Source organism: Tamandua tetradactyla, chromosome 7 (assembly GCF_023851605.1).
Source record: "Tamandua tetradactyla isolate mTamTet1 chromosome 7, mTamTet1.pri, whole genome shotgun sequence".
NCBI lineage: Eukaryota > Metazoa > Chordata > Mammalia > Pilosa > Myrmecophagidae > Tamandua > Tamandua tetradactyla.
The window spans coordinates 18147889-18174552 of NC_135333.1; the positions used below are offsets into that span (position 1 = coordinate 18147889).

At 38.5% G+C, this 26664-nt stretch overlaps 1 protein-coding gene and 1 pseudogene across 2 annotated transcripts in view; both read right to left on the minus strand.

Annotated features, from left to right (window-relative positions):
• The window catches only part of SMYD3 (SET and MYND domain containing 3), an 876127-nt gene that overhangs the window by 759630 nt on the left and 89833 nt on the right, over window positions 1–26664 (minus strand). The window lies entirely within an intron of this gene.
• On the minus strand, window positions 18493–25432 carry LOC143690834 (heterogeneous nuclear ribonucleoprotein A3 pseudogene; annotated as a pseudogene).

Consider the following 26664-nt stretch of genomic DNA (forward strand, 5'->3'; position numbering starts at 1 on the left):
AGGATTTTTGCATCTGTATTCATTAGAGAGATTGGTCTGTAGTTTTCTTTTTTTGTAATATCTTTGCCTGGTTTTGGTATGAGGGTGATGTTGGCTTCATAGAATGAATTAGGTAGTTTTCCCTCCACTTCGATTTTTTTGAAGAGTTTGAAGAGAATTGGTACTAATTCTTTCTGGAACGTTTGGCAGAATTCACATGTGAAGCCATCTGGTCCTGGACTTTTCTTTTTAGGAAGCTTTTGAATGACTGATTCAATTTCTTTACTTGTGATTGGTTTGTTGAGGTCATCTATGTCTTCTTGAGTCAAAGTTGGTTGTTCATGTCTTTCCAGGAACCCGTCCATTTCCTCTAAATTGTTGTATTTATTAGCGTAAAGTTGTTCATAGTATCCTGTTATTACCTCCTTTATTTCTGTGAGGTCAGTAGTTATGTCTCCTCTTCCATTTCTGATCTTATTTATTTGCATCCTCTCTCTTCTTCTTTTTGTCAATCTTGCTAAGGGCCCATCAATCTTATTGATTTTCTCATAGAACCAACTTCTGGCCTTATTGATTTTCTCTATTGTTTTCATGTTTTCAATTTCATTTATTTGTGCTCTAATCTTTGTTATTTCTTTCCTTTTGCTTGCTTTGGGGTTAGCTTGCTGTTCTTTCTCCAGTTCTTCCAAATGGATAGTTAATTCCTGAATTTTTGCCTTTTCTTCTTTTCTGATATAGGCATTTAGAGCAATAAATTTCCCTCTTAGCACTGCCTTTGCTGTGTCCCATAAGTTTTGATATGTTGTGTTTTCATTTTCATTCGCCTCGAGGTATTTGCTGATTTCTCTTGCAATTTCTTCTTTGACCCAGTCGTTGTTTAGGAGTGTGTTGTTGAGCCTCCACGTATTTGTGAATTTTCTGGCACTCTGCCTATTATTGATTTCCAACATCATTCCTTTATGGTCCAAGAAAGTGTTGTGTAAGATTTCAATCTTTTTAAATTTGTTGAGACTTGCTTTGTGACCCAGCATATGGTCTATCTTTGAGAATGATCCATGAGCACTTGAGAAAAAGGTGTATCCTGCTGTTGTGGGATGTAATGTCCTATAAATGTCTATTAAGTCTAGTTCATTTATAGTAATATTCAGATTCTCTATTTCTTTGTTGATCCTCTGTCTAGATGTTCTGTCCCTTGATGAGAGTGGTGAGTTGAAGTCTCCAACTATTATGGTATATGAGTCTATTTCCCTTTTCAGTGTTTGCAGTATATTCCTCACGTATTTTGGGGCATTCTGATTCGGTGCGTAAATATTTATGATTGTTATGTCTTCTTGTTTAATTGTTCCTTTTATTAGTATATAGTGTCCTTCTTTGTCTCTTTTAACTGTTTTACATTTGAAGTCTAATTTGTTGGATATTAGTATAGCCACTCCTGCTCTTTTCTGGTTGTTATTTGCATGAAGTATCTTTTCCCAACCTTTCACTTTCAACCTATGTTTATCTTTGGGTCTAAGATGTGTTTCCTGTAGACAGCATATCGAAGGATCCTGTTTTTTAATCCATTCTGCCAATCTATGTCTTTTGATTGGGGAATTCAGTCCATTGACATTTAGTGTTATTACTGTTTGGATAATATTTTCCTCTAACATTTTGCCTTTTGTATTATATATATCATATCTGATTTTCCTTCTTTCTACACTCTTTTCCATATCTCTCTCTTCTGTCTTTTTGTATCTGACTCTAGTGCTCTCTTTAGTATTTCTTGCAGAGCTGGTCTCTTGGTCACAAATTCTTTCAGTGACTTTTTGTCTGAGAATGTTTTAATTTCTCCCTCATTTTTGAAGGATAATTTTGCTGGATATAGGAGTCTTGGTTGGCAGTTTTTCTCTTTTAGTATTTTAAATATATCATCCCACTGTCTTCTAGCTTCCATGGTTTCTGCTGAGAAATCTACACAAAGTCTTATTGGGTTTCCCTTGTATGTAATGGATTGTTTTTCTCTTGCTGCTTTCAAGATCTTCTCTTTCTCTTTGACCTCTGACATTCTAACTAGTAAGTGTCTTGGAGAACGCCTATTTGGGTCTAATCTCTTTGGGGTGCGCTGCACTTTTTGGATCTGTAATTTTAGGTCTTTCATAAGAGTTGGGAAATTTTCAGTGATAATTTCTTCCATTAGTTTTTCTCCTCCTTTTCCCTTCTCTTCTCCTTCTGGGACACCACAACACGTATATTTGTGCGGTTCATATTGTCCTTGAGTTCCCTGATACCCTGTTCAAATTTTTCCATTCTTTTCCCTATAGTTTCTGTTTCTTTTTGGAATTCAGATGTTCCATCCTCCAAATAACTAATTCTATCTTCTGTCTCTTTAAATCTATCATTGTAGCTATCCATTATTATTTCTATGTTTGCTACTTTATCCTTCACTTCCATAAGTTCTGCGATTTGTTTTTTCAGTTTTTCTATTTCTTCTTTATGTTCAGCCCATGTCCTCTTCATGTCCTCCCTCAATTTATCGATTTCATTTTTGAAGAGGTTTTCCATTTCTGTTCGTATATTCAGCATTAGTTGTCTCAGCTCTTGTGTCTCATTTGAGCTATTGGTTTGTTCCTTTGACTGAGCCATATTCTCAATCTTTTGAGCGTGGACAGTTATCTTCTGCTGCTGGCGTCTGGGCATTTATTCAGATTTCTCTTGGTGTTGGACCCAGCAAGGTTGTAATATTTTTCTGTGAAATCTCTGGGTTCTGTTTTTCTTATCCTGCCCAGTAGGTGGCGCTCGTGGCACACGTTTGTCTGCGGGTCCCACCAGTAAAAGGTGCTGTGGGACCTTAAACTTTGGAAAACTCTCGCCGTCCTGGGGGTTCGCTAGCCGAAGCGGCTTGAGCCGGCCCGGGGTCCGAATGCAGGGAGGGTGTCCGAACGCAGGGAGGGTTGCTGGTCGCCGCAGCCAGGGAAAGAGCCCGTCCGAATTTCCTAGTCGGCCCTGGGCAACAAGCGTGGCGGGAGCGCGCCAGCGGCAGCGGCCCGCCCAAGAGAGTGCACGTTCCCCGGGAGTCACAGGGTCACCGTTCTCCGCGGCCTGGGGGTTTCCGATCCAATTCTCTCAGTTGGTCCGGGGCCTGCGCGTGGTGTGGGCGCCAGTCGCCTTGGTTTCAGGGGACCACCTCTCCAATTCTCCCAGCCGGCCCGGGAAGGGGGAAGGGAGTAACTCCGGCTGCTTGCCACCCCGCCCGGTAAGGCCCGCGCGCCTCGGCGATCTCACCCGAGCTGCTTCTCTCAGCCAGCCAGCCGTTCCAGGATGGGGTACACTGTCTTTTTTATCTCTGTTGTGGCTTTGGGCGCTTTCTGTATCGTTTCTACTCCCCTAGTAGGTGTCCTGGAGAAGAAACTAAGATCCGCGCGTCTTACTAAGCCGCCATCTTCCAGGAAGTCTCTATATCTTCCTTTTAAACCCAAAATATAAATTTTGTACCAAGTAAACATTTCTTGCTTTAGTCTCACACGGAAGTTGAAGTTTTAAAATATGAATGACCATCTATTTTCAACATCCTGTAATACTGACATTCCTTTGTTCTTCCTCATGCAAAAACATTTTTTAATTTGTACATTTAGTCACTATCGTTAATGCCCTTTTTAACCCCTTGAGCTACAACGCTGAATACAAAATCTCTGCTTAGTGGGTCCTTATCAATAAATTCAGCTTGAGCCAATGTTATATTCCTTCCACCATTATCCCACACTGTTAATATCCATTCCCACACATATTCACATATTCCTCTGATTTCTGTCTATATAGATTGGAAAACTCATACAATTCTTTAGAAATATAGCAAACCTCCTTATGGGACATACTTTGTACCTCATCTTTTGGGGCCTGTTTGGACTTTAGTTATAGGTTGCAGAAAAGAGGAGTGATAGAGGTGGATCATGAAAAGAAATAGAAGTGGTTTTTAAGCCAATTGCCTCAGGGCATTTTACTGCAGTTTCATCTGGTGAAACAGGATTAGTTGCTCCAGACAGAGAAATGAGGGCTATTTCCCCAGGGGAGGTAGTTACAGAGTTAGTAGGCACTGAAGGGGTCAATCTTGTTAGGTGGAGTCTGGATGGCAGACTCTTCTGGGCAGACTGTCAGTTGGGAATCTGTTTCCTGAGGGCAGTCCATTATAAGTCTATCTAGCAAAGGCCCAGTAGACTTCAGGGATCCCATCTGTCCACTGCCATCATCATCAAGCTATCAATCATCATCCCACATTTCAGGATCCCTTTCTTTTCCAATCAAAGCCCTAACTTTAACATCAGACACCCTGCATGGTTGAGATTTTAGTTAACATTGTAAAGCTGCTACTCATACAATGAGGCTTTCTGTCTAGTTTTCAGAAATCTCAAGTCTGCAACCAGAGGAAATGATGGAAACTTGTAGGAGATAGGATTAACATAAGACCTGCAGAACTACTTGGGAGTAGATGGCATTAGGGTGGTGGCGGCAGTAAGCTGCTTTATGTTATCTGATTTATGTAAGACAGTCTAGGAGGAAGAGAATGTTTGTTTACCCCAAATAGTTATTTTAAGTACGAAGGAAGAACACTGAAAGATAAGAACTTTGTTCCCTCAGGAAATGCATGCATGCCTATTGTCATCCTGTGGTATATAACCAGGATCTGGTTAAGAATAAAATTGTCTGAAGTCTGTCTGAAGTAAACTCAAGCTTCAGACCCCCTGAGCCCATCTGTGTCTTTCTTTCTCTCCTTCTTCCTTTCTTTCTTTCTCATCATTCCTTAATATCCTTCGAGCTCCGTTTCAACAGGAAGCAACAGAAACTTTTATATTGTTCATATGGCACTAAAGGTACATATTTGAAGCCTTCTGCTCATCCTTTTCATCATCACTGTATCCAGTATATCTAACAACAATCAGCCAACAATCATGATACATCTTAATTACACAAAATGCCATAAAGGTGTAAAAAACATTCTCACCGAGAGCCTTGCCTCATTTTAGCATAATTAGTGGAATCTAATGGTGATATTTTGATTATCTCTTCTGCCAACTCACCCCATGGACAGTCAGTGCCATCTTGATTATTGGGAACAGAGTCATTATTGCCTCTGAGTCTAGTCAGAGTAGAAATCCAAGTGCAAAAACCCATTTTTAAGATTCTTTTTCTCAAGAACCACTCCCAGTACCAACCTGTGTTTGTCAAGGTTCTCTAGAGGAACAAAACCAACAGGAGAGATCTGTAAATATGAGATTTATAAAAGTGTCTCATGCAATCGTGGGAATAGAAGAGTCCAAAATCATAGGGCAGACTGTGAAGCTGGTAGCTCTGATGAGGGGTCTGGACAAATTCCACTGGCTGAAAAGCAATGAAAAACTCCCTCTTTCTTAAAAGTCTTTAACTGATAAGATTATCTCATTCATGGAATACACGCCTTTAGTTGATCAGATACAATCAGCCACAGATGCAGCGAAGTGACTGATGATTTAATATACCAGCCTTCCCATTTATCAACCAGCCTTGAAATATCCTTGCAGTAACAGTCAGGCCAGTGCTTAAGAATAACCTCCAGAATGAGCTCTCAACTCTATTGAAATCTTTCAGCCTCTGAAACTTGATTTTGTTTCAATTCTCTTCCCCGTTTTGGCCAAAAAGGCTTTCTCACTCCCATGTTGCCAAGGCCATACCCATCCTGGGGAGTCATGTTCCACACTGCCAGGGAGATTTACATGCCTGGGAGTCATGCTCCAGGTAGGAGAGGACCCCTTAAACCTTTAAACAAGAAAGGACATGTCCACTATATCTCAGGTATACTCTTTGGGTCCTTTAAGGGGAAAAAAATGTCTTAACGCCTGTTTTAGTTTGCCAAAGCTGCCAGAATGCAACAGACCAGAAATGGACTGGCTTTTAATAAAAAAGGATTTATTTAGTTAAAAACATATAGTTCTTCAGAGGAAAGGCAGCTAACTTTTATCCAAGTTCCTCTCTTACACAGGAAGCACAGAGCAATTTCTGCTGGCCTTCTCTGCAGGCTTCTAGAGAGAAGCTTTCCCTGGGCTGATTTCTTTCTGCATCTCCAAAGGTCTGGGCTGAGCTGCAAGTGCTGAGATGAAGTATGCTGAACTGCTTGGGCTATGCTGCATTGAGCTCTCTCTTTTAAGCTTCCCATGAATTAAATTAAACATTACTCATTGTGGAAGGCATTCCCTTTAGAGACTGTAGATGTAATCAGCCATAGATGAATTTCACAGGCTAATGATTCAAATCCACAGTAGCAGAACTAGGCACCATCAGTTGGCCAAGTTGACACCTGAATCTAACTACCACAATACCCAAACTCAAAGATAAAGCAGACTAGTGAGAGAGATAAGAGAGGTTCTAAATAATTATTCTACAGGAATAACTCAAAAATACCATGGGTAGAATTCCAGACCACTGCAATAAAGCAAGTGACACATTTTTTTTTTTTTTGGTTTCCTAGTGCATATAAAAGTTATGTTTATGCTATATTGTAGTCTATTAACTGTACAATAGTCTAATATTTTGAGAACAATGTATAGCTTAATTTCAAAATATTGCTAAAAAATGCTAATTATCATCTGAGCCTTCAGTGGATCATAATCTATTTGCAGATGGAGGGTCCTGCCTCGATCTTGATGGCTGCTGACTAATCAGGATGGTGGCTGCCAAAGGTTGGGGTGGCTGTGGAAATTTCTTTAAATGAGACAACAAATGCAGCAAGAGTTTGGGTATCCCTAGACTCTTCCTTTTACGAAAGATTTCTTTGTAGCATATGCTGCTGTTTGATAGAATGTTACCAACAAAAGAACTTCTTCCAAAATTGCAGTCAATTTTCTCAGACCCTACCACTGCTTTGTCAACTAAGTTGATTTACTATTCTAAATCCTTTGTTTTCACTTCAACAATATTTATAGCATCTTCACCATGAACAGATAATTCAAGAAACTGCTTTCTTTGTTCATCCATAAGAAGCAACTCTTCATTCATCAAAATTTTTTACTTTGTTTTTTTTTCTTGAAAAACAATGTATATTTTTACTGTGAAAAATAACATATATACAAAAAAGCAATAAATTTCAAAGCACATTGCAGCAATTAGTTGTAGAATAGATTTCAGACTTTGGTATGGGTTACAATTCCACAATTTTAGGTTTTTACTTCTAGTTTCTCTAAGATATTGTAGACTAAAATAAATATCAATATAATAATTCAGCAATCATATTCATTTGCTAAATCTTATCTACTTTGTTTTAACTCTACCTACTTCTTTCATCTTTCTCCAAATCTTTAGGGGCATTTGGTCTATGCCCATTCCAAAATCTTCAAGTTGGGATGGGCTGTTGATAATATGGGAAAGGGGAAGGAATTAGCTGATGTTCCAGAGAGGCCGGCCCCTCTGGGTTTTATGACTTATCAGGCCTAGAACTCATCTGGAGGTTGTAGGTTTCTGCAAAGTAATCATGGTTCATGGAACCCTCAGACAGAGCTCTAGGTGTTCTTTAGGGTTGGCAGGAATGGTTTTGATTGGGGTCTGGCAAACCAGGATAAATAGCAATATCTAGCTGAAATTTGCATAGGAGTAGCCTCCAGAGTAGCCTCTCAACTATTTGAACTCTCTCAGCCACTGATACCTTATCTTCTTTTTCCCCTTTTGGTCAGGAAGGCATTGTCAATCTCATGGTGCCAGGGCCAAGCTCATCTCTGAGCGCCATATCCCACATTGCCAGGGAGACTTTCACCCCTGGATGCCATGTCCGATGTAGCGGGGAGCATAATGATTTTACTTGCAGAGCTGGGCCTAGAGCAAGAGAGGCCACATCTGAGAACAAAAGAGGACTTCTGGAAGTAACTCTTAGGCATAACTACAGGTAGGCTTAACTTCTCTGCTTCACAAATAAGCTTCACAAGAGCTAGCCTCAAGATAAAGGGCTTGGCCTATTGACTTGGGTCCATTAAATCTTTATCATAGGCTTGCAGCAGTTCAGAAATATCTTAGGCTCCACTTCTAACTCTAGTTCTCTTGCTATTTCTGCCACACCTGCAGTTACTTTCTCCACTGAAATCTTGAACCCCTCAAAGTCATCCATGAGGGTTGGAATCAACTTTCTTAAATTCCTGTGAATGTTGACATTTTGACCTCCTACCATGAAGCACAAATGTTGTTTATGGGATCTAGAATTGTAAATCCTTCCCCAAAGATTTTCAATTGACTTTGCCTAGATCCACCAGAGGAATCACTGTCTACTGCAGCTATAGCCTTATAAAATGTTCTTGTTAAATAATATGACTGAAAGTCAAAATTACTCCTTGATTCATGGGCTACAGAATGGATATTGTGTTAGCAGGTCTGAAAACAACATTAATCTCATTGTACATCTCCATCAGAGCTCTGGGGTGACCATATTCATCGCTAATGAGCAGTAATACGTGAGTAATTATTTTAATTTTTTTCTGAGCAGTAGGTCTCAACAGTGAGCTTAAAATATTCAGTAAACTATGTTGTAAAGATATGTGCTATCATCCAAGTTTCGTTGTTCGTTTATATAAGGTGTGAGATAGGAGTCTTCTTTCATTCTTTTGGATATGATTATCCAGTTTATAGATTTATAGAGCACAGGCAGAGTACATTTATCATAACTGTTTAAGGCCCTAGGATTTTCAGAATGGACAATGAGCAGTGGCTTCAACTTAAAGTCACCAGCTGCTCTAGCTCATAACAAGAGAGTCAGCCTATCCTTTGATGCTTTGAAGTCAGGTACTGACTTCTCCTTTTGAGCTGTGAAAGTTCTCAATGGCATCTTCTTCTACTAGAAGGCTGTTTAGTTTATATTGAAAATCTACTGCATAGTATAGCCCCTTTCATCAATTATCTTAGCTAGATTTTCTGGGTAACTTGCTGCAGCTTCTATATCTGCACTTGCTACATCACCTTCTATGTTATGGAGATGGCTTCTTTCCTTAAACCTCATGAACCAACCTCTGCTAGCTTCAATCTTTTCTTCTGCAGCTTCCTCATCTCTCTCAGCCTTCACAGAACTGAAGAGAGTTAGGGCCTTGCTTTGGTGGCTGGTATGATCTTCTAACTAGACCACTAAAACTTTCTTCATATCAGTACTAAGGCTATTTCACTTCCTTATCATCTGTGTCTTCACTGGAGTAACACTTCTAATTTCCCTCAAGAACTTTTTCTTTGCATTTACAACTTATCTAACTACTTAGCACAAGAGGCCTAGCTTTCAGCTTGTATCAGCTTCCAACATGCCTTCCTCACTAGGCTTAATCATTTCTAGCTTTTTGTTTAAGGCAAGAGATGTGTGATTCTTCCTTTTACTTGAAAATTTAAGCCACTGTGCATTGTTGATTGATCTAATTTCAATATTGTTGTTGTCTCAGACCCAAAGAGAGGACAGGGGAATGGCCAGTCGGTGGAAGAGTGAGGACACACACATTTACTGATTAAGTCAGTCTTGTATGGATGTAGTTTATGGCAGCCCAAAACAAATAACAATAGTAACATCAAAAACAACTTATTACTAAGGATATCAAGTCAACTCAAATGGGACACAGCAGCCACTTCAAAAAATGCTACTTGGAGAACTGGATAATCATATCCAAAAGAATGAAAGAAGACTCCTATCTCAAACCTTATATAAAACTAAAGGCAAAATGGATCAAAGACCTAAACATTATAGTAAGGCCTTAAACCATTTAGAAGAAAATTTAGGGAACTATTGTAAGGCTCTTGTGATACGAGGTGGTTTCCTAGACCTTAGAACCAAAGTATGAGCAATGAAAGAAGAAATATATGGGATCGCTTCAAAATTACATACTTTTTTACATCAAAAGACTGTGCCATGAAAGTAAAAAGGCAGCCTATTCATTGGGACACAATATTTGGAAACCACATATCAGAAAAGGGTATAATATCCAGAATACATAGAGAGACCCTACCTCTCAATAATAAAAAGACAAATGACCTAATTAAAAAAGGGCAAAAGGCATGGACAGATACACTTCCAAAGAAGAAAAACAAATAGCTAAAAGAAATATATGAAAAGATGCTAAGCTTCACATTTGATTAGGGAAATGCAAATCAAAAGCACAAGATATCATCTTACATCTCCTAGAATGGCAATTATAAAAAAAAAAAAAATACAAGGGCAGGAGAGGATGTGGTGAAAGAGGCACACTGTCCACTGGTGGTAGGGATACAGAATGGTGCAACCGCTCTGGATGGAAGCTTGGTGGTTCCTCAGGAAGCTAAGTATAAAACTGCCATATGATCCAGCATTTCCACTACTACATATATATTTGGAGGAACTAAAAGCAAGGACACAAACAGACATTTGCACACCAATGTTTACAGTATTATCCACAATTTCCAACAGATGGAAACAGTCCCAATGTCCAACAGTGGATGAGTGGTTAAACAAACTGTGGTATATACATACGATGGAACATTATGAACTGTTAAGACAGAATAAACTCATGAAGCATGTAACAATGTGGATGAACCTTGAGGACATTATGCTGAGTGAAATTAGCCAAAAACAAAATACTGTTTGGTCTCACAAATATGAACTAACATTAATGAGTGAACTTTCAAAGTTAAAGTTGAGAACACAGGTGATCAGGAAATAAAAAGTGGGTACAGATTGGGCATTTGATGCTTAAGGAGTACAGGATGTTCAATAGCGCTGATTGTAAAGATCTGGAAATGTATAGCAGACTATACTATCTGATGGCACCACAATAGTGTAAGTGCACTGAATGAAGGAGAATGTGAGTATGGTTGAGGGAGGAGGGCTAGGGGAACATATGACACCAGAAGGAAAGGTAGAAAATAAAGACTGGGACGGTGTAATTTAGCAATGCCTAGCATGAACAATGATGGAATTAAATGTAAAAATATAAGAATGTTTTTGCATGAAGGAGAACAAATGAATGTCAACATTACAAGGGATTGAAAATAGGATGGTATGGGGGGAAATTTGCAACCAATGCAAACTATGGTCTATAGTCAACAGTAACACTGTAATATGCTTCCACTGAACGTAACAAAGGCATTATGCCAAAGCTAAATGTCAATAAGAGGGGAATATGGGAGATTCTTTGTGGAAGAAATGGAAACATTGTCATATAGATTGTGGCGGTGAAGGCATGTAAAAAATCAGAACCACTGATTTTTTACTTAGGTTGGATTGTATGATGTGCGAATACAACTAAATAAAAATGAAGAGAGAGATAAAAGTGCTAGAGAAAATGTGGAGAGAGATACGTATCCATTCACTGTTGGTAGGGAAGTAGGGTGGTGCAGCCCCTGTGGAGGGCAGTGTCATAGCTCCATAACAGAATAGGGGTGGGGTTGCCATATGATCCTGCAATCTCATAGTTAGGTGTTGTAGAAACAGAGGGGGGACAGAAATGGACATTTGCACAATGGTGTTTACAGTAGCAGTGTTAGCAATTTGCATTGGATGGAGATGGCCTAAGGAATGGAAGGGGGAACTGTGGTGTATACACACAATGGAATACTGAGCGGCTGCAAAAAAGGAATGAAGTTGTGAGGCAAGCAACTATGTGAATAAACCTTGAAGACAGTATGGTGAGTGAAACAAGCCAGAAATGAAAAGACAAATATTATAATGCCTCACTAATATGGACTAACTATAATGTGCAAACTCTGAGAATTGGATTCAAGGGCATTGGTTATCAGGTGAAGGACTACTATAAAGGTTCCTAGATTGTAAACTCTTTTAACAGTCACATCTATTCCAGAGTTGTAACTGTTACTTGTAAATTCTGAGATGGTGCGCTCTTTGTATATAACCAGGTCTGTTTGTGTATAACCCTGGATCCTCAGGTATTTATGCGATACCTGAGACTTAGAACTAGAGTTCTGTAGTTATGAAAGTCAACATTTCCTCATAGAGCAACTGTTAAAGACATTGAAAAAGTGATTTCCATTAGACATATGAATGAAGTGATCCCAGCTAGACTAGGGTGATTCAGGATAAAGGGTAAAGGATACTGACTATATTTTAAAACTTCAACTTCCGGATAAGACCAAAGGATGGGATGCTTATTTGGTGCAAAATTTATATTTTCTGTAGCATACTATAGAATTTAACTTTAATGGTCAGCTTAATCAAACACCATAATTATGTGGAACTTTGAACAGGGAGTGAGATCTTGTTGGTTTGCACAGGTTGTTGTGATGCCCCAATATATCCCAGAGTAATCTCAGCAGAAGATAAAAAAATATTTGCAAAGTCTCCTTGAAGGAACTGGGTAAAAATGTGGAAATATTAAACTTCCTCACCTGGGGAAGATTGATATTCATGTAAGCATTGGAAACTGCCAATTTGGTGGGCCAGACCCTTGATCTTGGGGCTTGCCTTTATAAAATTTATTCCTGTAATGGAGAAGCTAAGCCTACTTATGATTATGCCTAAGAATCACCCACAGAGAACCACTTTTATTGCTCAGATGTGTCCTCTCTCTCTAAGCCAACTCAGCAGATGAACTCACTGCTCTCTCTCACTGTGTGGGATGTGACTTCCAGAGATGTAAATCTCCTTGGCAACATGGGACATGACTCCCAGGATAAGCCTGTCCTGGTATCATGGAAGTTAGAAAGCCTTCTTGACCAAAAGGGAAAAGAAATGAAACATTCAAATAGAATTGAGAGGTCATTCTCAAGGTTATTCTTTTGCAGTATATAGATATCCCTTTTCAATTTTTGGTGTATTGGAGTAGCTAGAGGAAAATACTGAAAGCGTTGAGCTGTAATCCAATAGCCTTGAACTTGAAGATGATTAATAACTACATAACTTTTAAGGTCTGACTGTGTGATTGTGAAAACCTTGTGACAAACAGTTCCTTTATCTGGGGTATGGACAGATTAAAAAAAAAAACAAAAAGACAATAAATAAATAAATAATAATGGGGGGTTGGAGAAATGGGATGTTTTGGATGTTCTTTTTCCACTTTTATTTTCATTCATATTTTTATTTTTTTGGAGTAATGAAAATGTTCAAATTCAATGATGATTAATGCATAGCTATATGATGGCACTGTGAACCAATGATTTACACTTTGAATGATTATATGGTATGTGAATATATAATATATCTCAATAAAATTACATTTTAAAAATCATTGACTACAGATTACCATAACAGATATAATAATGAAAAGTTTGAAATAGTGAGAGAATTACAAAAATGTGACACAGAGACATGAAGGGAGTATATACTGGTGGAAAAAAATGGTACCAACAGACCTGTTTGACACAAGGGTGCCACAAATCTTCAATTTGAAAAAAAAACACATACACACAATATCTGAGAAATGCAATAAAACGAGGTATGCCCAAATTATCAGGTGAGGTAATAGATAAATGGGTATCAGTAAAATACAGAGGTTCAGAAAAAGGAAAGATCAATGTAGACTATACAGATCTCAGAAAGTTTCAATATCAAGCTAATTATCAGAGCTCTCTGAGCATCTGTAAAATATGCAGATCTGTTTAAGAGAGAGAAGCAGGAAGCTGGAGAAGATAACAGGGATGTGGGTTAGTTCAGGGCAAAATGGTAGAAAGCCAAGTATTTTAGTTTAACTACAGCAAAGGCTATCTGTGGCACAGTAGGTATGAAGGTAGAAATGGAGTTTGGGGCCAGAGCATTTAGTAGCCAAGAAGAAACACTAAAAGTTTTCAAGCAGAGAAATGATATAACCAGAAAGGAGGGGAAAACAATACACAACAAAGTATTTGGAGACATTAGATTTAAGAGGCTTGTGGGTCATCCTAATGACTTTTCTCATTGGAACTGCTGAGAAGCCAGCTAGATATGAGTCTGAAGCCCAGAAGAAAGGGTTGGAAATTTTTTAAAGTCTTCAGGATTAGAAAATAGTAGTAGCTATGGAATAAATTGTCATTTCTCAGCAAGGTTTTGAGACTTCAGAAAATAAAGAAGCATAGAGACATACCCAGAGGAATGTCATCAATCTTAGTGGAATGAGCAAAATGGCTCAAAAAGAATATGAAGCAGCAGCCACGTTAGAGAAGGAAGACCAGAAGAATAGGAAAAGAGGGAGAAGTCAATTCCATAAAATGCAGAGCAAGACAATAAGATTAATAACTGAAACATGATCCCTGGGATTTAGGTTGTTTACAAGCTGGTTGAAGGAATTATAAATAAAGTACCAGGAATGGAGATGGGAGACACAGATAGGTCAGAAAAGATCTCCCACAAGCTGAGCTGAAGTTAGCCAGATAGTCAGGGAAAGTCATTAGACAGAAGGAAAGGAAACGGTATCTGCAAAGGATAGGCTAGATCCAATTCAAAGATGTTTAGCCTAAAGAAAAAAAAGCAGCAACTGTAAGCACATGCAAACAGATTTTCAAATTTAACAGGCATAACTAATTTGTTATTTTTTACAAATTAGTCTCTCTTGCTTTAATTACAACACTAACCATTTGATAAAAAGAATCAGATGGAAATACTAGAGGTCAACAAGAGGGAGGGGCATGTATGAGTTTTTCTTTTTTCTTTTTATTTCTTTTTCTGGAGTTATACAAATGTTCTAAAAACTGATCATGGTGATGAATACACAACTATGTGATGATATTGTAAGCCACTGATTATATACCATGTATGAAATGTATGTGTGTGAAGGTTTCTCAATAAAAATATTTAAAGTAAAAAGTGGTCAAAAGAAATAAAAATTTAAAAACAAATAAATAAATAACTTAGCAAATACACTGCTCAACAAATATTGATAAGAATATAAGAAAATAAGGACACACCTTTTTACATGTCCTCCTAGTAAGAGAAGCAAATTTATGAATATCTACTACATAAATAACTTACCAATTTTGTCACAATCTGCTCAAACTCACTCTAAGCAACTGAACTTCAATCTTCAAACCTCAGGTTTACTCATTCCACTTTTCTTTAAAAAAAATTAATATTTTATAATAGAAGGAGCCAGAAAATGCAAAATTTTCTTTATTTATCAGAACTGAGAAAACGTGAGTTTCTGAAAAAGCACATCTCTGGCTATATTCTATGAGAAAAGATTATAGCCAGAATTGTAGGTAGAAAAAGTTCCTTCTAAAGAAATCAGCACAATATGTATGCCTGATTTTTTTAACCTAACTTCATAATAGCAGTTGAGACAAAAGAGTAATGTAACAGTTATGTCAAACTCAGAATGGACTATAAGTGTGAAAATACTACCTTCTCTAGCACTTTCTCCAAGGATAATGTCAGAACCATTTATTTGTGGCTGCTTGTATGTAGCAGGGCTTTCAGTTGTGTGATGCCCTATAAAAAGACAGACACAACTTCTAATTATATCCATTCTTTCATTTTAATTACTCCAGGGAGTACTTACATATTTAACTTAGCTATCTTTAAAAAATTAAGTTGCTTTAATGGAATTCTTTTAAACAGCTGTACCACCATACACCAATTAGAAAGTTAATCATTCTGCTTGTTCACACAGAAAGATTTTAGAGGAGGTGAGGAGATGGTAATGTTTGGTGCTTTTTCAAAAGTTAATTAAAGGGCACCAAGTAAGAGAGATCATTCAAGAAAAAAAGTTAATCAGAAACCTAAACATTGTAATCTGCAAGGAGTCAAGAAACAGCAAGTGATTTTCTTTAATGATTTTACTAATGTGCACTTGAAAAGAAAATTTTCACTCCATTGTGTCAGGCTTATTTTTCAATATGCTGTGATATGTCACTATGTAATAAAATGACTACTCTGAAATTATATTTCTAAGAGACAGAAGGCAAACAAAATTATAATCTAACAGTGTTCAAAACAGCTCAAATGTATTATAAAATAACCTATAAATGAGAAAAGTTTTCATATAATAAAATGCAAGATATTACCAGTCAGCAGGTAAATCATGTGCTATAACTGCAGCATCCATTTCACCCATCTTATATTCATTAATAAAGTAACTTACTTCTATGCATGAATACAATAACTTAAAAATGTGAACTCGTTATGGCTGTGTGTAGACAAAAGTGTCATGTCTAACATTCAGGGTTAGAGGTGACTTTCAAAACATACCATCGTTTCCTACACAGTCTAACAGGCCTCCCTAAGTGTTATCCCATACAAATTTTATTTCATTCTTTTCCATTCTTCACTACCTTCCATAACCTCAGCAGGACCTCTTAAAATACTAATTTCAATTTCCCATACACCTCTTTTCTCAAGACAATGCAGCCGAAACACAGAAGCACAAGAAAACGTGTCCCAGCTATATTTCAGAACCTCTTTTAACTAAATAAGATCAAATTATATAAAGCGTATGAGAGTATTGCACAATCTGTCATATAGCAGACATAATATAGTTTGTACTATAGCAGAATCTGCATTTAGTACAAACCCTCTGAAACGAAATCACTGAAAATTTAAGGTTCACATTTATCATAAGTTAGGCCAACATCATAGCAACACCATAAAGGCAAATGGAAAACATCAAGACTGGAAAGTGGGAAGAAGTAAAATAATTTGACCTTACTGCATAATTGTAGGAGAAATGTAATATGAAAGATTTCCCAGATCTAGCATCCTTGATTTACTCCTTGCTTACTGATCTAAAGGACAGTAAGAAAGGCATTTTCAAGCTTGGACTTGGTGCCTTATTCAAGGCAGACTATTTTCTAAGTCATATTCCTGGTGTAAAAACAGCCTTCTATTTTACAGTAATCCTGCTATTTGCTGCTATATTCCTTCACAGTCAGGGAACAACCAATGAGAAACTCTGATGTGAATAGTAATAAATTTATTTAGGTCTCAGGACAAGAATAAGGTGTATACAATCTCAACACTCTTCCCAAAAAATCAGCATTACAATACATTCCACAGTCTTTATTTTTTGTAAGTTTCATTCTTTGGGTTATCATAATCATCCTCCCAAAATTATTTACTAACATGATAAAAACTGTGCCAAGACTTCCGGGAAGATGGCCAACTAGAGTAACTCGAGATTAGTCCTGCGCCACAGAAAAGTTAGAGAAGGGACAGCAGGGCAACTGAGGCAGTGATTCCGGAGTGTAGTTGACTTGGGAGAGCCTCTGCACCACTTAGGGCAGCCCTATTTGCAGAGGCCAAGGAACAGAGAGACAAAAAACTGGAGCCTGGCACAGAGGCGTGGAGCCCGCAGAAGCCAGGGACTAGGAAGTAAGCCAGGCCACATACCTTGGACGCGCTACCCTCACCAGTGCAGCCCCCTGATCAGTGACTCACCCCACACCCCACGCATGCAAACCCCATCACCCACTCCCATTCTCTGCACTCCAGGCATCCCCACCCCACTAGCCCTCAGAGCATGTACCTGTCCCAAACCCCCACCCCAAGCGCAGCCCAACCACCTCTCCTGCACACCTCCAGAGCACTATCTCTCCCTCCCTGTTCCCTGCAGGCTGTTGCCAGTGCATAAAGGCTACAGGCACTAACCTTCAGGTTAGTGAAAGTTAACCCCGCCCCACTGCCGATAGTGTCACACAGCCTCACCCCACCTCCACCCTGAGCTCTGTGCATGAGTTTCCAGCACTCCTAGACCCACACATGCGCACAGGCCCACAATCATGTCATTCAGCTCCGGGAACCTCAATTTACAGCAGTCCTAGAACCGCAAATGCGCATGGCCCTCCGCCAGATTTTCCAGCTCTGAGAAAGTGCTAAACTGCGCAGCCAGGTCACATCTTCCCCTAATCCATGAAGGAATAATGCCATCCTGCTGCCACAGATCTACACATGCACACAAAGGGCCCCGTGCCTTAGACCAGAGCACACCAGGGTTACACACCCCAGACCAATGCACCTGTACAGCTGTATCCTCCCTGGCCACTGGGCGCCCACATTCACAAGCATCAGCATAACAGCCTATATCTGCCCTGAAACAAATCACCTGAGTACCCCACACCGTGCCCTGCTCCCTCCTGTACAACCATCCCACAAACACAAGGCCTTAGACTACTGAAAGAAATCATCTCCCAATCTGAATCAATCAGGATATTTACATGCCACAAAGACAGCAGAAGATCACTAGCATATCACAATGCAGGCAGATATAGCCCTGCCTAATGACCAAATTAAAACACCAGTAGAGACACAGACATGGGAACAACTAATCAAAGATGTTTATATAACTCTACTTAATAAAATAAGTGGGGTGGCAAATGATGCAAAGGAGATCAAGAACACAGTAGAAGAACATGAAGAGGAATTTGAAAGAATAAATAGAAAAATAGCAGATATCCTAGTTAAAGACTCTGTTGACCAAATAAAAAACATACTAGAGGCACACACCACCACATTTGAAGAGACAGAAGAAAGAATAAGTGATACAGAGAACAGGATAACTGACTTCTTAGACTCAAAACAGCAAATGGCAAAAAAAAAAAAGAGAGAGAAACATTTTAACTGGATCTCAGGGAAATGATAGACAAAACAAAGCACGCAAATATAAGAATCATAAGTGACCCAGAAGGAAAAGAGAAGAGTAAAAGACTAGGAAGAGTAGTTGAGGATATAATGGGGGGAAGCTTCACAACCCTCATAAAGGACATAAATATGCAAGTCAAAGAAGCCCAACCTACTCCAAACAGAATAAACCCAAATAGGTCTTCCCCAAGGAACATACTAATCAATCTGTCAAATGCTGAAGAGAAGCAGAAAATCCTGAAAGTAGCAGGAGTAAAACAATCTACCATATACAAGGGAAACCAAATAAGACTGAGTTCAGACTACTCAGCAAGCATCCTGGAGACAAGAAGGCAGTGGTATGATATATTCAAGATCTTGAAAGAGAAAGACTTCCAGTCAAGAATTCTGAACCCAGCCAAATTGTACATCAAAACTGAGGAAAGAGATTAAAGTTTTCACAGACGAAGAAGTTCTGAAAGAATTTGTCAACAAGAGACCAGCCCTACGAGAAATACTAAAAGAAGTTCTGGTGGCTGAAAATAAAAGACAGGAGAGGGAACAGAATCGAAAAGTATCATTAAGGGTAATTTAAAGAATACAAAGAGAAAGAGGGAAAAGAATATATAGATCTGACAAAATAAAAAAAATAAGATGGTGGATTCAAGAAATGTCTTTTCAGTAATAACTTTGAATGCTGATGGACTAAACCTACCAATTAACAGATACAGATTGGCAGAACAGATTAAAAAACATAATCCAGCTATATGCTGCTTACAAGAGACTCATCTTAGACACAAGGATACAAATTGTTTGAAAGTGAAAGGATGGCAAAAGATTTTCCACGCAAGTTGTAACCAAACGAAAGAAGGAGTAACTATACTAATACTGGGCAAAATAGACTTTAAAATGTAAAGACATCATAAGAGACAAAGAAGGACACTATGTACTAATTAAAGGATCAATTTGCCAAGAAGATATAACAATCATAAATGTTTATGCTCCAAATCAAGGAGCTCCAAAGTACATGAGACAGACATTGGCAAAACTGAAGGGAGTGATAGATGTTTCAACAATAATAGTAGGAGACTTCAATACAGTACTCTATTTATAGATAGAACAACCAGACAGGAGATCAACAAGGAAATAGAGAAGTTAAATAACTTGATAAATGAATTATACCTAACAGACATATATAGACCATTGCACCCCGAAACAAAAGGATATACATTCTTCTCTAGTGCTCATGGAACATTCTCCAGTATAGATCATATGCTGGGACACAAAACAAGTCTTTATAAATTTAAAAATATGAAATTATTCAAAGCACTTTCTCTAATCACAATGGAATGAAACTGGATCTCAATAATCACCAAAGAAAGAGAACGTTCAAAAATATATGGAAATTAAATAACACACTCTGAACAACAGAAAGGGAGACCCCAGAGAATAGAGCCCTGTGTGAGGATTTAACTGAATGTGAACCCAGTCAGCCATTTCAGAGAAAGTCAGGATCGGACATGGAGTTATCCAGGAAGGATCTGTGGAAACTCCTTATGTCTGATGGGCATGATCCAAGGCTACTACATAGAAAGCCAACAAGAGTGCTTTGGAACCTGTATAAGCAGAACTGCTGTCAGTCTGGACTGGGGGGTTCAGAGAAGAGACACATTGGAGGAAAAATAACTTCAGAGGCAAAACCATGGAGGCTGAGGTCTGAAGTCAAGAAGCCTTGGGCCAAGAGAGCGGACCCACCCATGGAGAGGGTGAGTTTGCCCCAAATGCAGAGGATGGGCCTTCCACCTTGTTGCAGTGGAAGAGTCATGCCGCCTCAAGCCTTGGAGAGAGTGAAGCACATTCCTTTGGGTTTGGGGAGAGCCTGGCTGCCACCACATGGAGGGGTTGAGCATGTGCCCCAGAGATGGCAGAGAGCCCAGGTGCAGCACCAGTGCTTAGAGAGGGCGGAGCCAAGAGAAAGGTGGTCTTCCCAATGTCCCCCAAGGTTGCATTCGAAGAGAGGCAGGCCTCTGCATAGGCCCTTGGAAAGAGTGGGACTGCTGCTTTCAGAAGCCCCGAGGATAAATGATTCTCAGACTTTGAAATCTAATGGACTTTACCGTGCGGGTTTTCGAAACTGTACGGGTCCGGTGACCCCTGTGTTCTTTCCTCCCTATGGAAATGCATATATGTATCCCATGACTGGTCCTCCTTTGTATGTTGGCAGCAAATAACTTGTCACAAGTTTTCAAAGGTCCAGAGCCAGAGAACTTTGCCTTAGAACAAACCATGCCTGTAACTAACTTTGATAGGAGTTTGTACTATTTCGAACTTTGTATTTCATTTGTATTGCTACTGAAATGGTTTTAGGATTTCTGATATTGTTATGAAATTAATGTATTTTGTATATGGGAAAACCATGTCTTTTTTAGGGGCCAGAGGGTGGAATGTGCTGTTGAAAGGAAGTATGCCCCCTAGAAAAGCCATGTTTTAATGAAAATCCCATTTCATAAAGGTAGAATAATCCCTATATAATACTGTATGTTTGAAGTTGTTATCAGATCATCTCCCTGGATGATGTGATTTAGTCAAGAGTGGTTGTTAAGCTGGATTAGGTGACAACATGTCTCCACCCATTTGGGTGGGTCTTGATTGGTTTATTGGAGTCTTACAAAAGAGAAAATGTTTTGGAGAATAGGAGATTCAGAGAGAACAGAGACGAGTGACATAGCCATGACAGCAGAGAGCCCACAAGCCAGTGACCTTTGGAGATGAAGAAGGAAAATGCCTCCTGGGGAGCTTCATTAAACAGGAAGCCAGGAGAAAAAGTAGCAGATGACACCTTGCTCACCATGTGCCCTTCCAGCTGAGAGAGAAACTGTGACTGTGTTCGCTGCGTGCCTTTCCAGATGAAAGAAAAACCCTGAATATCATCGGCCTCCTTGAACCAAGGTATCTTTCCCTGGATGCCTTTGATTGGACATTTCTATAGATTTGTTAATTGGACATTTTCTCAGCCTTAGAACTAGAAACTAGCAACTTATTAAATTCCCCTTTTCAAAAGCCATTCTATTTCTGGTATATTGCATTCCAGCAGCTAGCAAACTAGAACAACCATTTTCTAATATTAGCCTATTTCCTATGCCACTTATTCATATATGCCCATTAACAAATAGAATGTCATCTGTTACATTTATTGATTTTGTGTGTTTTCTGGAAAACTGCAGTATCTGTGAAGACCAATTTCCATGCTGGCATTGCATGCATCCAAATATTATTAATGCACAGAGGTACAGGATTAGAGAAATGAGACAGACCATATTCAAACACTAGCACACCCCCTTCCCCTTTGTATTGCTTGTTTTGCTTAGTACTTAAAACAAATATAATCTTTGAATGCAATGTTCAACTGCCAAAAAATAAATAACAGCAGGGTACATACTCAGGGTTCAAATCAAATTATAAGCATTAGTTGACACAAAACAGTAGACACAGGTTTTCATATATATAATTCTTGTTATCTAAAAGACTTCTCAACCAGGGTCTTACAAACAAATTGGTAATCCATATCACCATGATTTAGTTGAAACATACACATGGAGCAACAGTGTGTTCTTTAGGGAATTAAAGTGAGAGTAAGATTTCAGAATATCCAGAATTCAATTCAGGCCTTTGGGCAGTGAGAAGTTTGTACTAAGCAAGTATGCTACATTTCTGCTGCATTGAGTTATTTTGGATGACTATACCTAGACTATCCTTGGTTTTGTCCAATAGGGTGCCAACCGGAAAGCATGCCAGCCAAGTAAGAGTTCAACAGTGCACGATTTTATTCTCTTGCTCTGAGAATTTTAACTGAAGATGTATAGGCCTCTTGTGCTTTAGAAAGGAAAACAAAAGTAGCCACTAATTTGCTTGAATATACCAGGGTTAGTGGTCCTGTATTTTTTGTTGAGATTTTACAAATGATTTTTAAAGTAATAAGAAAGGAAAAACCCACTACCCCATTTTAGAATTTAAGCAGAGGCAGTAGGCCTTTTTTACACCCAAATAATACTATGGCAGCAGTTTAAGTGTGACCAAGGTAAATGTAGAAAGGAGATTTTCTAAATACAGCTAGGACTTTCAGCAAAGCTCACACACTAAAATGACTATTACATTTTTTTTAAAGAAAATGCACAAAAACCAAATAGGAATTTTGAGATTTTTCATTTGAAGGTAAATCTTAATGCTATTAAATTCACAAATATGCTAATTTAAAAACCCAGTTGTAGTTGTTATCTAAAACACACATTGCAAACATATAAATATCTATTCTCTCCATGTCAATGTCCATTCATTACCATGGTTTGAAAATGGGGAGAACAGATTTCCCTTAAACTGCAGGTCAGCAGGTGTTTTTTAACAGTTAACTTTAGCAAAATTCATACAAAATAGAAGATCTTGTTAACTCACAAGGAAACACCTTCAAAACTGCATTTTGTTAAGATTCTGCACTAAAATGTAGAAAAACTGAACTATACAGTATTGAACAGTTAAAAATTCCCTAATTTTTTATTCCTGGTACCACTACCACAATTTACAGGGCAATATACCTGATGTAATAAAAAGAAAAAGAAAAAGCTACAACAGATAAAAGACCTCAGGAATGTATATCTAATTGACACTACACTGCATTAATCAATAGCTGCACTTTTTGCAAACTGTGGCTATGACAGTCTTGAACAAGAAGAGTCTCCTGTTTAAGGTACAGTAACTTTTCTGACTGTGGATTATCGTTCCTTCTGTGGCAGATTTTTATAGTTCCTCTAATGGATTTGGGACGTCTGTCTCAAAGTAACCTGCAGCTTTCCTGACAACTCCTTGCTCTCTCTCCTGCTAAGAACTGTAGCCATTTTCTGTTGAGTTTTTAGAACCTTCTGCTACCATATCCACCACTTCCATCACCAGATCCATAACCACCACCATAGGGACTGCCCAAGCTTCCTCCACCAAAACTGCCCCCTTTTGTGGGTCCATAATTTGATTGCTGTTGTCCACTATAATTTCCAAAATTATTATAGTTCCCACCACCATCAATAGTTACCACCGTCAAAATTTCCTCCGTCATTGCAACCATCATATCTTCCACCACCACCACATCCACCACCTTGGTTTCCATACACTGGTCCACCACCATAGCCCCTCTAATACTATAAGCTGGACCACCGCCATAGTTGCCACCATCACCTCCAAATCCATTATATCCACCATCACCTCCTCCATAACTACCTCTGCTGCCACCACCTCCACCACCATAGCCTCCTCTTGTACCAAAGTTTCCACCACAGCCAAAGTTTCCTCCACAGCCCATAAAGTTGCCAGATCCACCTCGACGACCTCTTTGTGATCCAGCAGATTGCATCTCTTGTTTAGAAAGGGACTTTTTCACTTCACAATTATGCTCATTAATAGTATGGTATTTCTGAACAACAATTTTATCAACTGTATCATGATCATCGAAAGTCACAAAAGCAAATCTTCTCTTTTTTCCACTCTGCCTGTCTTCCATAACTTCCATGGTTTCAATCTTGCCATAAATTTCAAAGTAGTCTCTCAAATTATATTCTTCTGTATCTTCTTTAATACCACCAACAAAAATTTTCCTCACTGTTAGATAGGCACCAGGCTTTACAGAATTCTCTCTAGAAACAGCTCTCTTTGGTTTCACTACATGCCCATCAACCTCATGTGGTCAATTACATATTGCTGCATCAACCTCTTCAACACAAGAGTAAGTCACAAAACCGAAGTCTCTAGAATGTTTTGTTTGGTGGTCTCTCATCACCACACAATCCATGAGTGTGCCTCATGTCTCAAAATGTTCTCTTACACTATCATCTGTAGTTTCAAAGCTCAAACCACCAATAAAGAGTTTTCTCAACTGCTCTGGTTCCTTTGGATCTTTGCCTTCCATTCTGAGACCAGACTCACCTCCTCCAGCTCAGGTTCAATATTTGCAGATGACTTTCATTTTCAAGTTTGCTGATTCTTCTCCTGCCAAAGCAAATCTGCTAGTGAGCCTGTCTAAGGAATTTTAAATTTCTGTTACTGGGGTCTTCAGTTATTTTAGGGTCCCTTTCATAATTTCCCAGGCACAGCACTATATGCCCTATAACCAGCAATCCCTTGCCCCAGGCACGTAACTTGACTACCCTCCCACAGCATTCTGTAGGAGAGCTCAGAAAACCACCTTCTACATTTAGGGCAAGTCCTGTGACAGCAAGTCCCTCAAAGCACTATCCAACAGATCAGGCCAGACAAACAGATTTCCAAGAAGTACAGACGGGTTGGGTACTTTGCTTCCTCCAGAATTGGGACCAAAATTCCACATACTGGAAGTACAGGCTGGCTGTAGGCAGATCCAGTGAGGGGTGAGGAAGGGGCCCTCCAGGGTGCTGGGAGATCCTACCACTTTTAATTAGTCTTTCTGATTTGGTGCTCACCCTGTTATACAGTCCTTTAACTGTTTTCTGGAGCTTTGAGAATGATGTTTTAGATAGTTATTGCTAGTTATTCAAAGTTTCTATGGGGGGGTAGAGGATGGGGAGATGGAACCTGGAAGCTCTTTCTCTGCCATCTTGATAAGAGCTGGGCTAGAAACATTTTTCTGCCCTTTTTTGAGACAGTTTAACCACTATAACTTATTATGTTAATTTATTAAATATTTACTAAACTAATATCTGAAGATAGTTCTATGAAGAATTTTAAATTATTTTCATTTAATTTAATTTAAATTATTTCAAATATAAATAGCTATGAGTGCAACTCTAGAAAGCACCTAGTATTTTTCTGCCTTACAGACACCAAGTTGTGCTTCACTTTTGTTAGCCATAGATCAATTTGAAATAACTGACAACATTGAAAATATCCTTATGTTCATTAGTATCAGAAGATTACAGTGAATAAGACTATACATTTAAGACTAAAATAATTTAAATAACCTAAAAATGTCACCAAAAGTGAACAGCTCCCACTCTTAACTGATAAGTAGATGAGTAGGCTATAATGTGAATATAAACAATAAAAGATCACTTTTCCACAAGGGATTAATGACAATTAAAGACTGAATATATTGACTCAAGCTGTAAATCACTATCTACTACAGTGTTTTAGAGGTAAAATTTTCAGAATGGCAAAAGTTTCACATGAAATAAAAGTTGAAAAACAGTTGTCTAATGGGGATTTACCAAACTATGTTTTGAGGAATAGAAGTATAGTATGAGAAGTTAAATGCTACACTGCAAAAAAAAAGTGTTCTTTGGTCAAGTCAGAAAATTCTAGGTTATAGACAAAACAGCATTCCTTGGGGAAATTTTTATGTATCCTTTAATAAACAAATGTTCAATGTGAATCTCCAAGAGGGAGGTAATAGAAGCTTTATAGAACTTATTTGACCAACAATCACAGAAAATAAAAGTCTAATGAACATTTCTCATGATGTCTAACTACAAAAATCATGTGGGTACTTGTCAAATATACAGATTTCCAGACTCCTACCATGAAGATTCTGATTCAACAGGTCTAGAGCAGAAAATCTTACTTCAGACAAGCTTGATAGAACAGCAATTTGGAAAACACTGGTCTAATTCAATCAAGAAATCCAAGAAAAATCTGAAAACTGTTCTTGGTTTGCTAAAGCTGCCAAATGCAATATACCAGAAATGGGTTGACATTTACAGAGGGGATGTATTGTACAAGTTTACAGTTTTAAAACCTTAAAATATCAACACTAAGGCATCCCGAAAAAGATACTTTGAATCCGAAGAAAGGCCCACATGTGTCACATGGGAAGGTACATTGCTGGCATCTGTTGGTCCTCGTTCCTCCTTCCATTGCTTCCAGATCCTGCTTCCACTGGCTTCCTCTCTAAGCATTTGTGGGCCTGTGCTAGAGGTCTAAAATAAGTTGAATTGAATATCAAAGAACAGTTAGAGAACAAAGCTGTCCAGCAAGAAAATTCTAGGTAGAGGAGTGAAACAACCTTCAGAATAAATTAATTAAGGAAATCAAATACTTAGATGCCAGCAAAAGTCATACTAGGAAAATCAAAGATATGGCCCAACAAAGGAACAAACCAACACTTCAAATGAGATACAGGAGTTGAAACAACTAATTCAGGATGTTTGAAAAGACATCAGTACCAAATCAACAAGTTGAGTGAGGATATAATGAAGACATTG